This window comes from Mytilus galloprovincialis, chromosome 14 (genome assembly GCF_965363235.1).
Source record: "Mytilus galloprovincialis chromosome 14, xbMytGall1.hap1.1, whole genome shotgun sequence".
Lineage (NCBI taxonomy): Eukaryota > Metazoa > Mollusca > Bivalvia > Mytilida > Mytilidae > Mytilus > Mytilus galloprovincialis.
In genome coordinates this window covers 58,371,393-58,387,563 of record NC_134851.1, presented here as the reverse complement: position 1 = coordinate 58,387,563, position 16,171 = coordinate 58,371,393, and the positions used below count along the sequence as shown (strand labels likewise).

Below are 16,171 nucleotides of genomic sequence, written 5' to 3'. Positions count from 1 at the left end.
TCAAATAATTCTTATCAAAATCAAGCCGAGCATGAAATTATTATTTCCCATATGTACGAGAACTACGAGATAATAAAATGAACACTTTATCATACTTGCATATCAATACCGGAAATCTGACTTTCATTGAAAAAAACTTTTTTTATGAAAATTAAAAGATCAAAAGTTGTACAGTTTAGGTTATCAAAGATTAAATGGGTATAATCATGCATGCATTTGTAGTGTTGTGGCTGCTATTAAAGTATTCTCAGATTCGAGGTTATTCAATATATTCTCTAGATCATATCAGTAGTCAAACCTACATTGGTATCTTTCCATGCCTTGATTTCGACAATGGTTGTTTTATTTCGTTGGACACTTAAATTCGTGGATTAAGTCATCCACGAAAACCACGAAAATTGGTACCCCACGAATAAAAGTACTTTCACAGTATTTTATAGATATGTTGATTTGCTTTCGCAATTTGTTTTGTTCTTCACTCGCCGGGATTCGAACTCATGCTACTGAGATATCGTGACTCCAAATCGCCTGCACTGTATCCGACGCGCTAGACCACTCGATCACCTGGGCTTCACTATATTCATAGGGAACATAGTACGTTGAGGTACGTTCTCTCATTCTTAACCAATTCAGTCCTTTTATTGATGTTTTTCATTTGATAAACGTATGGTTCGTTCAAATTCGGTTCTTCAATGGGTAAATTTCGATTATGACGTCAAATTTTCTTGATTTGCTCTAACATTCCTATTGTGACGTCATAAAAAAAGGCGGCCATGTCTGATGACGTCACATATAGATAGTTGATCTTAATTAATCGGAAAAGAGAAAGAACTTAAAAACCTTTAGAAAAACAGATTCGCCACCTCAAACAAGTACTAGTATATGTAATTATTTACCTCGCGAGATCTTTTTGGATAATAGAGTCATTATCAAAGTATTACAAGTACTCGAAGTAAGGGTGAATGTTTAAGCATAAATTAACTGTTTCAGTGTTAAATCAGAGACATATAATACATAATTATTTATTTCAATGTCATTTTAATTTTTTTATTATTTGTATTATTGAAAAAGAGATATAGTTTGATATTGAATTAAAAAAAAACGATATTAAATAATTAACATTTAATAAATTGTATCAGAGTTCATTTTATTTGATAGTTTCATAATAGGTTTCTATTAAATATACACCTGTTTCGGAGACATAATTTCACAGTGTGACATGTATATATTAGGCTTGAATTATTCGATGGTCAAGTTAATCACAACCTGTTAAAACGAGTTTTATTTGACACCTGGTACACAAGAAGTTGTTACATCACAGGTGTCCACTCTTTTCGAAAATACTATTTACACTTTACAAAATATAAAATTGATTAAAGTGTAGAAAAAATAATTAATGTGTTTGATTTTTTATCGATAATCTTGATCGACTTCGTCCTATATTCATAATTTGTATAGATCATTAAATTTTTTTTTTATGATTGACAGTAAATTGTTTTCTAAGTGTGTTTTTTTCAAAATTTACATTATGAGCTTGCATTGAGTTTTTTTTATGATTGTCGGTAAATTTATGGTTTCTCCTTTTCACGGATTGTGTATTTAGGACTTACATTTAATGATCCTTTAATAGAAAATGGCAATATTAGTCTCACTTTTGACCTCGAATATAAAGAGATTAATCCATATTTTAAGTGTAAGGAACTGCTAATTATACAATAAAAACTCACAGCAGCAGGTATTGCTGACTTTTCATGTAACAGTTTTTGTGAAATTTTACTATGTTATACTTCTGTTAACTTGACAAGTTGACTTCAAAGCATACACCAGTTTTAATGCCATATTGATATCTAAATGTTTTGAAATGTACACGTTTCCCTTCTTTCTTTTTTTTTTTAACTTTTGGACTAGTTAAAATCTCCTTTTAGAATTGAAACAGACATGCACATGTGTAAATAGTTTTACAACTATTTGACTTGATTTGTAAGTTAAAACCTTTTTCTTTATACAAACTGCACGAAAATGTGTCTATCTTAGTTGTCGATCAGGCTGATTTAATTGATGGTTGCCTTACGTCCAGTGGAAAATATTTCATAGTTTTTAATATATTAATGTGCGAGTGTATGACATTTTTTTTTGTACAGGCAAGGTTCATCATGTTTATTGTGTGTCTCATTCACTGCAAATATCAATTTCTTGTGTAATCAGTTGCTCCGTGCCTTCCAGTGGTGCAAGAAAAAATCAGCATGACAATCAAATTCAAGTGTACATATTTTTCATTCTCAAATGGCTGTTTTTTTGCTGCATAAGTGTGGTCTGAGGTTCATCTAACAAGAGTTCTTCTTTGACTTCTTCTGATGTAAAAGAATTTTCCTCAGAACGTACACACTCGACCAGAGAGATGTGTCATAGTTAGATGATCCTTTTCATCTTCTTTGTGGATTGAAACGGGAACAGATATCTCCTCCATAATGGTTCCAACAGCTGTTCATGGTCATAGATTACCTTTTTTTGTAACTCCTTTTGTTAACTTACTACATCTTTTTCTCTTTTGGCATTCTAAATTAAAAAAAATAGATATATTTTAGAGTTGAAAAGAAATTTGAATTTGTAGAGCATATTATACAATATCTATTAGTCTTACTTTTAAACTGTACTTCCTACATATATTTCATACAACATTCTGCAGGTTTTTATTATGCTAAATCTATTTTAAATTTCATTTTGTCATGTATAGTCCTTTCAAGCTTGCTATGAGGTACACTTATTTGATATGTTTGTCAATTGTTAAAGGTCGTACAGTGAACATACAATGTAAGTTGCTGACATCAACTTTATTTAGTCTCAGACTCTGTTTCTATCTCATGAGGGTCTGGAAGGGGTTTACAATGAGGATCTGGAAGCGGGTGGATCAGCCATTTTAGAAAGGGGGTTCCAACCACATGTCCCCATTCAAATTCATTGATCGGCCAAAAAAAAAGGGACTGGATCCGCCAATGGGAAGGTGTTTACAAAAAGTTAACGGACAGAAAGTCACAAGACATACAGTCACAAATTTGGTAGGACAAAAAAAATCACAAATAATCTGTTGACAATTGTTTCTATATATAAGATAAATATTTACTTTTTAATACATATATTCATATTAAAGTTTAATAAATGTGTCATTTTATTTGAAAAATGAAGATTTATTTAATTTTAATCATGCAAAAGATAGATTTCTTGGCACCATGAAGCCCTTTGAGTGTCAAACCAGTTTGAAATTTTGTTTTTTTTTAACAATTATTTGATCATTTTTGATATGTGTTTGCTAATTTTTGTTTACAAAGTTGGTTTGTTTTTTATTTGGTCGGGTTGTTGTCTCTCTGACACATTCCCCATTTCCATTCTCAATTTTATTATATACAATAGTTCAAGAATGGAAATAAGCGTTTTTTGTTCAAAGAAAATAATCAGAAAAAATGAATTGCGACTTTTTATCATGTGACTTTCTGACACTGTCTTTCATTCATGCAATAAGAGTATTGGAATAACTGCATGAATTGAAATCAGACAAGTAAAGACAAGAAGAAAAAAATTATCAAAATATCAAGATTAGAGAATGATGGGATGCTTAAATAAATAAAGAATAGAGAATAATGGGCAAAATTTATAAAGAAAAGAGGAATATATTGGGAAAGTGTACATGTCCATGGTATACAAATATATGCCGCGCTGATCTTATTTTAACAAGATAACATTTGGAATTAATACAGACTCATTAAATTGCATATTTATTCGATAATTTCTAAGTTTTATGATGAAAGGTAGTTCTCGCATTGCTGGATTTGGGTATCAATGTGAAAAAAATAAATCACCTTTGAAGGTAGTTCATGAAAACAATTTTTTTTCAAAGTATACGAAAATAGTATCATTTTAACGGGATAACAATCGAGAGTAGAATAACGCTATAAAATTGCATATTTATTCATTTATTTCTAAGTTTTCTGAAAAAAAGGTAGTTCTCGCATAGCTTGATTTGGATATCAATGTGAAAAAAATAAATCAACTGTGATGGTATTTTATGTAAACACTATTTGATCAAAATATACGAAAATAGTATCATTTTAACGGGATAACAACCGGGAGTAGAATAACACTATTAAATTGTATATATGATCGTAAATTTCTAAGTTTTATGAAAAACAATGGTGGGCCACACCGTTTCTACACCAATAAGTAGGGTAAGCTGAATGGACCGAATAAAATTTGGTCTGCATTTTATTATTATCATCATCTCAGCACATTATAGTATAAACAAACTGGTAGAACTAGTTAGATGTATCTTTTGAATATACTTACATGCTTTAGCTGTGAAAACAATCGACACAAACGAGAAAACAAATCTTAAAGCGTATCGTCTCTCTTAACAACAATGGCGGAATTTTCTCATCTTGATCCCATGGCCAGGTCACATCATAATCCCAATTACGTCCGGTCTCACGTGATTTCATTTATCGTTACTTGGATTCTACTAGGGTTGCGAATCTCTTGTATTATATGTCTCATAGATAAGACCTTGAAGGATGCAGACGTGTTTTCCCTGAGCTCCCACTACTAATCATGGATCATACAACCAAGTATCAACAAGTGTAAATTCAGACTTTAATAGTACGTTGTGTTACTTTTCTTTTTCGGATTCTGAACTATCAGTAAATAAATCAAGCACTGTAATCAAAAGAAATGTCGGAAAAAACAAGAAAACACTTCCAAACGAGGAGGTAAGTACGGACTTTCAATGCGACCGTTTTGACGACGACGGGAATGCAGTACGTGTACCCTGTGATATAAAATTTGGAACAACTTTAACCAGAAAACATTTATGAATCGAGGCGTGTAAAGAAGTGATGTTAGGGAAATTTACAGTAACTGAACACGTAACCAGAAATGGACTTCAAATTCAATCCTCAACGAAATCGGAAGGAAAATTTGTCAGTATTACTTTTTACACTAACGGAACTATATTAGTGCTAGGAAAACACACCTGTATTACTTGGAGGGACAAATATTTTAGTAAAATTAGGGACTTAGTCAACATCAAAGAACGTGAGGTAAGCGAAGCTTCTTTCAATTATGACTTTGATAATCTTGCCCACACAGAGGTTTCAATTGAAAACAGCAAAACAACAGTTAAAGCAGAATTTAGAAATGCCAGTCTTACCATCCCTAACGAGCTTTCAACGAACTGTGAAAATGACAATAATATCAATCTTGAAAAAGTATCATTATCATCCACAGTAATTCAGCAAAACACAAGCACTCTACCACCTGCTTCCATTGTCATGCCAAAGCAAATGTCATCCTGTTTTTCTGACAAAATTGTAAACTTGCTGAAAAACCTTAATTCAAATATCTCTACATTGACAGTTCAAAATGCAGAATTCATAAAGATTATTCATAAAAAAAAAATGAAAATACAAAACTCTGAAATGAACGTGAGGAATGCAGAGGAAGTGAACAAAAACTCCAAGCATAAGTGTTAAGACTTTCTAGTGACTTAAAATTGGCAAATCAAACAATTACGGGTCTAGAAGATGATATAAGTACATTAAGTAAGCAAATAGCCGGTAAAATGGGAAACACAAATCGTGTGTCACATACTCCAAAACCAAAGCGTAAACTAAGCAAAGCTAATGCTAGTTTCAACAGTGGAATTCTTATATCTTCAACTCTAGCAAGCAGTGCTGTAACTACATCAAAAAATGAAATAAATAAATCTACCACTAGGAAAAAACTCAAACTGAAAATTCGGAACAACCGAATAGACAGAATTTCTGACAATATTTTAACTTATGGAAGTTCAATCACAAAAGGAATCAAAACAACTGATCTAAATGATAATGTATATGTTAGTACCAATCGGGGTGTTTTAGTCTCGGATTTTGAAAGAAAGATTGAAGAAATTGATTTATCACCGTTTGCAACAATAGTTCTGCAGTTTGGTGGAAATGATGCAAAATCATCTATTCAAACTTTCAAACGGAAATACAAAAATGCTATCCAAAGTGCAAAAAACAATGGAATTAAAACTATCATTATTGGTGGATGTTTACCCAGATCAAAAACAAACCTCGAACATATTAATCAAGCCCTTTCGAAAATAAATATAGAGGAAATGTCACATTTATCAACCATTTAGATAGCTTTGTTTTGCGTAATGGGAAAATAGTGCCAGGCTTGATATCCACAGATGGTGTTCATCTAACAAATTCGGGAACCACGAAACTAATTGATAACATTAACGAAGTAATACCTATAAGAAATGTCAATTCGTCAGTGCAGCCTTACATAAATACATGGGACTCCTACTGTTACAACTGTGGATCAAATTATCACAATCTGTCAAACTGCAAACATCATCTATGGATCAAATGTAACTTTTGTTTTCGTCTTGGACATCAAGAGATTAACTGTTGGTACAACCACTCTGCAAGAAAAATTAGCAAAGAATGTCAATCAGATCAATCAGATAACATATGTATAAAAAATACTTTTGAAATCCTTCATACAATTGTGTCAAAATGATTGTTTTGATTGTTGTAAAACATGTGTCCTTTATAAACATGATTAATGAAAGTAACCTTACTAAGAACCACCAGCTAAATATAAATAGTATTAATAACTCTTGTAAAAATAAAAGAATTAATCTTAACCCTGAATCTTTATCAAATTCAACAATTAGGCAAAATAAAACTAATCAAGATTTTACCAATACTTATGGCCACTCCCAAAAAGGTTTTAAATTAACATGCCATAATATACAACATATTTTACCTAAAATTGATGAAATAAGAGCTAACTTTGAAAATCTTAATAAATCACAGAGACAAGATATCATCGGTATGTGCGAAACGTTTTCAAATAAAAAAAATGCAAGCAGGATTCAAATGAGATCAATATTCCCGGCTACAGCTCTACTAATGCAAGAAAAGATAGAGAAAACGGAAAAAGTGGAGGCTGGATAGTTTACTTTGATAATAATATTAAATATCAAAGACTAACTTCATTAGAAAGTGAAAACATTGAAACTATGTGGTTTAAAATTTTCCCAAAACATAATGAGTGTTTTTTTTTATTATGCTTTGTGTACAGACCACCAAACAGTCAAACTTCCTAGTACTATAATATAGAAAAAGAATTCATTAATGCCCTCCCTCTAAACGATAATATTTTATTGATGGGTGGTTTTTAATATTGATTATATGAAGACACTTCCTATTAGATGATCAAATTTTATTTCAACAAATGGTCTTCATCAAATGGTTATTGACCCTACTCGAGTTACTTCAACTAGTGTCACATTAACTGACCATATTTTCAGCACTAATCCCTCAAATATTATCGATGTCACAGTGCCATCTAATGCCCTAAGTGATCACTATCCCATTAGCTGCACCTTAAACATATTTTCTGAGCTTATCAAGGATAAATCTGGTTCACATTTAGAGATTCAATACAGAAACTTCAAAACATTTAATGAAGAATGAATTATTCTAAAAATGATTTGTCTGAACAACCATTTAATGTTATACATGAAATAAGTGACCCAAATGAAGCAATTAATATGTGGTATTATCTTATTATTAATGTTTTAGATAAACATGCCCCTGTTGTAACTAAACGGATAAAAAAATAAATATCAATCAGAGTGGTATACAGATGAAATCTGTAAATCAGCTCACTAGAGAGATTATTATCATAAAAACAAAGATACGGATAATTATAAGAAGTACCGGAACCTAACAAATAAACTGATTCGTTCTTCAAAATCTAAGTATTTCATGGAAGCCATTAATAATGATAAAAACTGTAAAACTCTATGGAGACATTTAAAAGATCTTAACTCTACAACGGGTCATGATATTGATATGATAACATACGAAGATAATAATCTTACGGATAACATTGTCATTGTAAACTGCTTAAATGATCATTATAGTTCAGTGGGAGAAAAACTTATTCCACATCCCCATTCTAATTTTGAATCAGAGAAAATAAACAATTATGCTAAATCCAAAATTAATGATAACACATTGTTTTCACTATACACTGTCACAAATGATGATGTCTTTAAATATCTCTCAAATCTAGATATTAATAAATCCACCGGGACCGATGGAGTTGGCCCAAGAATATTAAAAGTATCAAAATCAATAATAGTAGATTCTCTCACTCATATCATAAACCTTAGTTTATGTACAGGTATATTTCCTGATATTTTAAAGTATGCAAAAGTAACTCCAATTTCCAAAGCCGGTAATAAGGATGATCCTAACAATTAGCGTCCTATTTCGATTTTACCTACAGTGTCCAAAATTTTTGAGAGGACTGTGTTTAAACATTTGTATTCATTTTAAACTAAATACAAACTATTAGTACAACAACAATCTGGATTTAGAGAAAAACATTCCTGCCACACAGCACTTATCAAATAAATGACAAATGGATAGAAGAATTTGACAAAGGCAATTTTACTGCTGTTTTATTTATTTTTTAAAAAAGCATTTGGCACTGTTAATCATAACATCTTATTATCGAAACTTAATTTATATAAATGTGATGATCACTCTGTTAAATGGTTTTCATCCTATCTCTCAAATAGATTGCAAAAGGTTAGAATTGGAACAACTGAATCAGGATACAATAATGTAACATTTGGGGTCCCACAAGGTTCCATATTAGGACCTTAATTATTCTTAATCTATATAAATGATCTCCCGTTTAAATTAGAACACACAGAGTCTGAATTATATGCAGATGACACAACCTTGCATATATCGTCCAAATATATTTCAAACTTAATCTCTTATTTAAATAAAGACTTTGAAAACGTAATTTAATGGTGTGCTAAAACAATATGATAATAAATAACAAGAAGTCCAAATGTATGCTTATTGTATCTGAGAGAAAACTTGAGAATTGTAACGATGTCTTGTGTGTATTATCGCAAAAACTTCTTGGTATCTATATTGATAAACATCTATCATGGTCAGTACACATATATAAAGTATGTGAAATATTTTCAAGTAGATTATACCTGCTAAAAAGATTAAAACGATACTTACCTCGCAAAGGTCTTGTCCTTTTTTATAATAGTTATATATTACCAATAATTGATTATTGTTGCACCATATGGGGTTTTACCGCAAATTGCAACATTGAGCGGATTCATAAACTACAAAAGCGCACAGCAAGATTAATTTTAAATAAACTTTTTGATTATCAATCAATATCAAAGTTTAAAGAACGTAATTAGATGACCATTTATACTCGGATAAAATATTTTCAAGCCATTTTAATGTTTTAATGTATGAATAGACTAGCGCCAGTTTATCCTACAAGTAAATTTACTGCGTGCAGTGATCTATATAGTTATTCTCTTAGGTCAACAACATCTGGACATCTTCATATACCAAGGCCAAAGTCTGAATACTTCAAAAAGACTTTTCAATATTCTGGTCTAATCATTTGGAATAATTTGCCAAATAATTTAAAGGATTTAAGACATATAGAAAGCTTTAAGATGAAATGTGCTAATATCTTTATTATAAAACAAAATGAGTAGACAAACTTTTTTAGGACATTCTTGCCATGCTAGTTCTACAGTCTGTTTTTCATGCTTTTGTATATATATATATATATATATTTGTAATTGTGTACATATCTATTGATTATTGTTCTATATGAATTATTCATTTAAATGTGTGAAGGCCTTGTGTGAGATTAACAATTGTATGTTAAATGAGTTACCTTCTTTAAATAAAGAATGTATTTGTATTACATGTAATGAATTATTTATTTCCATTCAAAACACTTTAACTAATTTTAGATAATCTGAAGTAGTTTTAAAACAACTTGAAATCTACTATGATATATATTTTTTGTTATACTTTAATATCAATGAATATGTGACAGACGCATACAAAATGCATATCGGAACGATAGCATAATTATAAAATATATATATTAACTCTACATTTAACAATGCTGTACAAGACTGACACATAGATTACCCATTTTATCTCGCAATATGTCATACCAGCATTTTTCATCCTAACTAATTGCCATATTTTCTAATTTAAGAGTAATGTTGGACCAATGACATTAATTTCGTCACTGTATAAGTTATAGCAAATTTGAAATTGAAAAGTGGTAACACTAGTGAGTTTTCTCCTATTTGTGATTATAAGTTATGGTCTTTAAGATACACATCTATTGATGTGAATCAGGCATGATATTCTCAAAAGAAGATAATATCCATATAAAATTATATTTTTAGATAACAAATTATTTTTGGGGAACTTTTATTTCATATATATATGGTTCTACGTTACTTGTGTCCATGTATTAATATCTAAGGTGTGAAGAGTCCTGACCCTCTATCTTTCTGAAATATAAAGATATACAAATATTGTCTACTGTTGTCACGTATGATCTTGCACGAGCGTCACATAAACATAATCAATGTAACACGACGAAGACAAAAAGTTACTGCAAAGAAACGAAAACTTGACAATTTGTAATTTAAAAATAAAATAACACGGTTTTTTTTATCAAAGGTACCAGGGTACCGTTCCATAAAGCCTTCGTAAGTCTACGTGTCATCGTAAGTCCATCGTAAATAAATCGTAGGATTTACAGCCGTCTCACAAAGCCGTCGTAAGTTAAGATGATCGTAAATAATGGATAAATCCTGGCGTAACTTACTACAGCTATACCCAGGTGTAACTCCATCGTAGTTTTTCTACGAAAATGAATCAATTCATCTAACATGGCTGTAGCGTTCTTTATTCTTAGTCAAGATGCCTAAAATGTTAGAAGACGAAGAAGAATCTTCAATATTATACAACTACACTTAAAGTCTTTCTTCGTTTGTTTATTTGTATATGCAAGCACCTTACATAATGCAAATCTAAGGTATTAATCATTGTTTACTCATCTTATTTCCTACCGGCGTTCGTCTTACAACAATTTGATAAATAGGCTTTCTATCACGTCCGCGTTCTGAAATCTATTTATAATTATATCACTACAGGCACAGTGGTAATCCATAAAACGTTTAAAGAAGGATGTTTTATTCCCATTTTTAAAGTTATGTGTACATTATAAATCTTAAATCCGTGCTTCACAGTCAAACCAAATAATAATTATTTTTTTTGTAATTTCGGCCAAAAAAGATATGTATCTTAATTAGAATATCGAAATAAATATCTGACTGTAAATAGTTTCTTGGTTTATGGAATTTATTGCAACTATTTAGATATATATATATATATATATATGCCTTTCTAGTGACTATTTTTGGATCGAATTTAATGTAGATCATATATACCAAAACTAATAGGGGAGGGGTAAGCTGCAGATAAATAAGACTTTGTGTAGATGCGACATGTCTTCAAAAATTAATACAGTAGAAAAAAGAAATGGAAGGAGGAGGGGAAATTTACAGTTGATAAGTGAAGGATTTTTTTCTGTTTAGTTTATTTTTTTTATTTAGGGACATCGCCAAATGCACCTGTTTCTATCAATGGGAAGGTCGACTTTCAATTTGTAATATATATGGATAGTCGACCTTCCCATTGATAGATCGAAACAAGTGCCTGTGCACATCTCTATTCGGTCCATCTTCTTTTAAGCATATTATTTAGGGAAAGAACGACAATTATTATATACACAATAGCCGTTTTAGCTATACAAAACTGTTGTAAATGTAGGTTATACGTTAATAAGACAGCAATCAAATGACAAAGACAAACTAAGAACATCCAGACGATAACATAGTATAGAATAGTTTTCAACAATATAGATAGATGCGTATGTTCCAGACCATATAGTATTTGTACCGTACGCGTACGGACCACACTGTATGCGTACTTTTCAAAATACGTATACGTCGGACTGTTCGCGTACGGTCTGCCAGATTTAAAGAAGTTGGTCAAGTTTTAATACAAATAAACATATTACAGATCAACATGACATAAATCTCGACTAGATATAAAAGTTCAATTGTAATTGGAATAAAAACTTATTGTTTTGACTTTTTAATAGGTCGCGTTAATTTAATCTGGTCAGCTCCTGTATTTAGCATGAAATTCAATATTGCTCACTGAATTGAAGACATAATTTGGGTGAAACGTTTTTGAATATTTAGGAACTTTTCTAGAAAAAACGTCAAAACAGCTGTTTCCTTGTGAGACAACAGGTCAATTTCTAGTTTTAATAAAACAAAAAAATTGATAGAAACAATACAAAACAATAACATTAAATCGCAATTTTCTAAATAATGTAACAATTTAGGAAAAAAAGGAAGAAGCCTAAATGTAAAAAAGTTAATAATTTAAAGTTACCAATTTTAACTACATAAACTCATATTTCCCGCTTTTTGTTACAATACAAGAAACTTTCCTAGGAGCCGTGGAATGCGGAGTATCGTCTGTAGATTTACAAAATATTCACGTAAATTGATGGCGTCGTGTGTTAAAACAGTTATTGGCCAATCAAATCGGTATATATTATTTAATATTCACGTTTTTTTTTTTTTTTTATGCTTTGCATATTCAGATATTTATTTGAAATAACCCAAGATATATGAGGTTGTGAATGAGGTTTACAGAATAAAGAATAATGCCCATCCCCCCCCCACCAAAAAAAAGAGAGAATATAAAGTAAAGTTGATAAACAAAATAACTAAACTCTGCGTTTTCTGCATACCAAATTAAATATTGATATACGTATATCATTTGGAATGAAATGTTTACCTGGTCCTTATCAGAACTGGTTCAATGATTTTAGCCATGCAAATTATGTTCATTAATAAGCATCTGTATTTTTGTCCAATATTGCAGACTTAGTTAACCTTACATCCTTCTCCTACATTGTGTCAATAATTATCACAACAATGAAATTTCGTGAAAGAGTTCCGACGAAAATAACTATTGACAACAAAAAGCTCTGTACAGCTGAAAAAAAAACCATACAACAACTAGTCATACAATCAAAGAGCTATAATTCTCTATTTTTGGAACGAAGCATGCACAAAGAACAGAAACATTTGAAGAGCTATCAGACCAAATAGAACCTAATAAATAGCCAAATCATGCAGACGAAGATCAACTTTGTCTGATGAAGTTTCCTTAGTTTCTTTATAATTTCAAAATTTATGGAAAATTTTAAGGGAGTTGCAGAATCCAAACGTCTCTTTCGCGGGAATGATTCCTACGCCTTCAGTTTCATATTTGAGAGATCCATAATTCATTCCAATTAAAAAAAAAACATAAAAAAAATCAATATATTTTATAGATCTGGAAGACGAATGCTCGAAGACGGATGACATTGTTTTTGATTTTTTGGGGGTTGGGGAAAACCTATGTTTCGTTCACTACGAATAAAAGTTAAATACATTTTAAAATCCTCCAAAACGACTTTATTGATAAGCATTTTTTCCTATATAATGGGCCATTAATAATATAATATAACCTGTTCTGGTGATAACATTTTTACTCTGTCAGATTCTAGATTACTCTTAATGTCGGATAACTATTAATGATGCTGTATATATGTTATAAAACTTTATGCACAGCGATAGCTTCTCGGTACTATTTCCTCATATACATGTATCACAAACTAGATAAGATCAAATATAACTAATTTCATCTTATCTACTGCTTAAATTGTTATCCCATATATCCAAATTATTACAAATAAGCTAAGTTAAAATATTTATATTTTTCTGTGTTTCGTTTCAATTAGACATTTAACAAAATTGATAAATATGTTCATTTGTGTAGTGCAAATTCTAAAGGGGCACATAACTTAAAGTATAAGCATATTTTTTAATGCTAAAAGATAAGAATGGCTAAAAGAATTACAGAACAAAGAAATGCAACCCCCCTCGTTGCCACTAATCTAGACCCTTACTGGGTCGGATAGTTTCGTTTAATATATTTGACTGTTGTCTCCAAAACGAATATTGGTACAAAGTCCATGTTGTTAATATATGTATTTTAAATTACTGACGAGGTGAACACGAAGAAAATTATTGCTTGACTCACGGCAAAGTTTGCTATGTATTCTAACCAAATTAAAATCGTAAAAAAATGCATTTGTTTAACCCGTTAAATAATGAAAAAGAACCCCCCTAAAAATATGGCCAAATAAACAATTAAACTTCAGACATTTCTGCATGTTATAGTATCTGTTATATAAAAATCACTCATAGACTTACTTGGTAATATTTTTTTGAAAATTACCGATTTTAGTTGAAATGATAGGACATTTTTTGAGTGGGAACTCACTTTTGTCCTATGACTGTAAGCGTCATATATCTTGAATTAATATTGAAAACGGAATAAAATTCGTTAGTTGTATTAATGTTGAAATAAAAATATCGCCATAATTCGCCATCCATAATAATTATTTTCAAAAATGTTTATTTGGCATGCCATACTCGATAAAAGTGCGGACGTGAAAGAAAGCACTCTTCTAGGTTATCGATACACTTACGATGATACACACGACGTAACGTGCGATCAACTTGGTGGTCCTTTACGATGCCTTTATGAAACACACGTAGCGGGAACGTAGAACCACACGTAAACAAATCGTAAACTGATACGATGATCGTAAGTTAGGAAGGCTTTGTGAAATGGTGGCCTGGATTATAATTTAGTACGCCAGACGCGCGTTTCGTCTACATAAAACTCCTCAGTGACGCTCATATCAAAATATTTATAAAGCCAAACAAATAGAAAGTTGAAGAGCATTGAGGATGCAAAATTTCAAAAAGTTGTGCCAAATACGGCTAAGGTAATCTATGCCTGGGATAAGAAAATTCTTAGTTTTTCGAAAAATTCAAAATTTTGCAAACAGGAAATTTATAAAAAATGACGACATTATTGATATTAATGTCAATACCGAAGTGTTGACTACTGGGCTGGTGATACCCCCGGGGACGAAACGTCCACCAGCAGTGGCATCGACCCAGTAGTGTAAATATTTATCAAAGGTACCAGGATTATAATTTAATACGCCAGACGCGCGTTTCGTCTACATTAGACTCATCAGTGACGGTTATATCAAAATATTTATAAAGCCAAACAAATAGAAAGTGGAAGAGCATTGATGATCCAAATTTCCAAAAAGTTGTGCTGAATATTGCTATGGTAATCTATGTCTGGGATAAGAAAATCCTTAGTTTTTCGAAAAATTCTCAATTCTCAACAGGAAATTTATAAAAATGACGACATTATTGATATTCATGTCAACACCAAAGTGTTGACTGCTGGGCTGGTGATACCCGCGGGAACCAGTTTGTCAACTTTCATATGTTTCAATATCTAAGAAAAGATCAAAATATGGAGCTTAACATCAGCTGGCTGCAGCATCCCTTATCTCAAATTCACTTGATATATAAAACTAATTGTGCAAGCCAAATGAAATGTTCTGTACCAGTTACGTTACGTTAAGATCCTCAGCGAGCATGTTGCTTTAAAGTTTGAATACATACGGAAACAAATTTTGCATTACAACTGTCACATTATTACGCAACATACAGAATGGCTTTATACTGGGATCTGGTAACTTTGATCAGAAGAAAAAAATGATCCATGAAAATAGGACATTCTATTGATATTATTTCTCTATATTTTAGGTATTATGGCCTTTTAATAAAGATGGAACGTATGTTTTGTTGTTGTTTTCCTACATCGCTATCGCAGATTACGATAACAATTAAGCAGTTTTAACCAAACAACATTCGTGTCCACGACAGGCAGTTGTGATAGAGGGCTTGGCATGGGTTGTTGAATGCCAAATGTGTTTTTGTTCATATTGCAGAGAACAATTAGCTGTATTCATTTTGTCCCCGCAACTGAAAGTTGGGGCATGTCGTGTTACCCCTGCCCGTCCGTGCGGCCGTTCGGCCCATGCCAGGTATATAGTTATTCCGGATAATTCATCTTACAGTTTGCATTTAAATGCTAAAAAGGTTTAACTAAGCTGACTGTTTGTACACATTTGAAGGTGTTCATCTGGTCAGGGTTTCGAGTTTTATAAGTATTTGCTCTTTTGATTGGTAGTTAAATTTTGCAATTTTTGAAGTATGTACCTGCAGTAGAGGTGTTGTTTCGGGATCAGT

General features: G+C 31.4%; 1 long non-coding RNA gene across 1 annotated transcript in view; it reads right to left on the bottom strand.

The window, feature by feature from the left end:
• The window catches only part of LOC143058902 (uncharacterized), a 44,557-nt gene that overhangs the window by 19,104 nt on the left and 9,282 nt on the right, over positions 1-16,171 (bottom strand). Inside the window, exons 3-4 of the long non-coding RNA XR_012973281.1 lie at positions 10,371-10,423; positions 6,290-6,463 (exon numbers count right to left, since the gene is read on the bottom strand). This is a non-coding gene — a long non-coding RNA (uncharacterized LOC143058902). The remainder of the gene's footprint in view (positions 1-6,289; positions 6,464-10,370; positions 10,424-16,171) is intronic.